Source organism: Belonocnema kinseyi, chromosome 6 (assembly GCF_010883055.1).
Source record: "Belonocnema kinseyi isolate 2016_QV_RU_SX_M_011 chromosome 6, B_treatae_v1, whole genome shotgun sequence".
Taxonomy (NCBI): domain Eukaryota; kingdom Metazoa; phylum Arthropoda; class Insecta; order Hymenoptera; family Cynipidae; genus Belonocnema; species Belonocnema kinseyi.
This window is the reverse complement of record NC_046662.1, coordinates 98,363,980-98,366,134: the sequence shown is the minus strand read 5'-3', so window position 1 is coordinate 98,366,134 and position 2,155 is coordinate 98,363,980.

Here is a 2,155-nt window from a genome sequence, read left to right as displayed (position 1 = left end):
AGGACGCATACTTTGAATAAAATATTTGTTATCATTCTCTTGAAATAAATGTGTTTTTTTCTTGAAAAAATACCGGTTTCATATGTATACACCTGGTAGATACCAGAATTTTATACCTCGCTATCATGGCTGTATTGAACGTATACTTTTATCAACTATCTATTTGCAAGAACACTGCGTTAAAGTGTTGCATTGGGCCTCCGGCTATTTGATTGATACAGCACCAATCGATGTATTGTATCGTGCATGTTATGTGCATGTTATGCATCGGTGCGCGTCGACTCGGCATTAGTCGCCGTCTTCAGACTTGTTTTATAGCAAATGAGGTTAGTGAAGAAACTTTTGAATACCTAACTCCAAAATTTGTACAAGATTAAGATTTATTAAATCCCCGATATCCTGGGGATCACACAATCTCCGCCTTGCAAGATATCAAACGGGTTATTCCGGGGATAACCTGGGAGATAAAGGGGATCAAATGGGCTATCTTATTGTATGCTGTTGCTGTCAGGGTTCCCAAATGCGAAGTCACATACGGCCCAACATTGGCCCATAGCCGGCAAAAATATTGCCGAAGGTCGGCTGCCATTATCGCGCCAATGACGGAATGATAACTATGGCCTACACTTGGCAGCCAAGGTTTGGCTGACATTGTCGGCCCAACACTGGGTACCAGTATTGGACCAAACCTGGCAGCCATCGTCGCGCCATTGTCAGATTGATAACTATGGTCTTGACTTGGCAGCCGTAGCTTGGCTGCCATTGTCGGCCCAACACTGACTACGGTCTAAGGATATGACAAAAAAGATATTTAAAAAATAAATATTAATTGATTGTGAGTACTTTGAATATAAGTATTAACGGTCCTGTTCCGATTGAATACATATATTTCATTTTGAACATTATATTACAAATAAAATTTCTAATACTACGGGGTATCGAACCTACATGTATATACCTAAATCTATCGCCTAGCAGTCAGGAGTGCTAACCACTCCGCTAAACCAACAAGTTGAAACTCTGTGAAAAAGTCATCCTCATAAGCTGAAGTTCAGAAAAGTTAAAGAACTAAATTTTAAGCTCTCTTTTTCTAATTATTTATTATTATGCGACGAAATGTTAATATCAATACAATAATTTTTAATTACATAATTTAAATCGATTACAATTTTTCTTCGCATAATATTTCAATTTTTCCGTTGTTGCCTGCTTTACAACTTTTTGCAATGACAGGAAATGTAATTTTTCATAAACATTAAAAATTTTTAATGACAGAACTTAACAGGAAACTTGGCGAAACAAAGTGCCGATTCTGGGTCAAGCATCGGTAGAGAATCGGCAAATATAAATACCCAATAGAGGCTGCCAGCACTGGCTCAACATTGGGCCGATTTAAATAAAACATGGTTTGCCGTGATAAAAGTGACACTTGGCCTAGTAACGTGCCGTCACTGGGCCAGACTTTGGCTGATCCTCGTGAAACATGGTTCTCCGTACTAAAAGTGAGACTTGGCGCAATAAGGTGCTGATACTGGGCCAAGCATCGGCGGAGGATCAGCAAATATGAAAAAGCCAATATAGCCTGCCAGTACTGGCTCAAAATTGGGCCGATTTAAATAAAACATGGTTTGTCCTGATAAAAGTGACACTTGGCCCAGTAATGTGCCGTCACTGGGCCAGACTTTGGCTGATCCTCGTGAAAATGGTTCCCCGTATTAAAAGTGATACTTGGCGCAATAAAGTTCCGATACTGGGCCAAGCATCGGTGGAGGATCGGCAAATATAAATAGCCAATATAGGCTGCCAGCGGTGGCTCAACACTGGGTCGATTAAAATGCCAATGTTGGCCTAATAACTTTAGCCGAACTTTGGCTGCCAAAATTGGACCAACACTGGGCCGTGTATTCAGTTCCGGCAATTCGCATTTGGGAGGTTTTCTGTGCAAATACTTTAAGCTTCCTCATATTCGTAACCTCAAACTATTTAAAACTTTCCTAGTCTTTAATATTCTCACTGGTTAGCGATTAATGCAAAGATTTTATACTTACAGCAAAATAATAACATGATAGTTTGCCCCGTCCACTCAAAATTAAGGTCATTAGACAAAGGCCGTGGGACAGTTTCAGCCTATGCATGGAGTTCTGATGAACGGGGG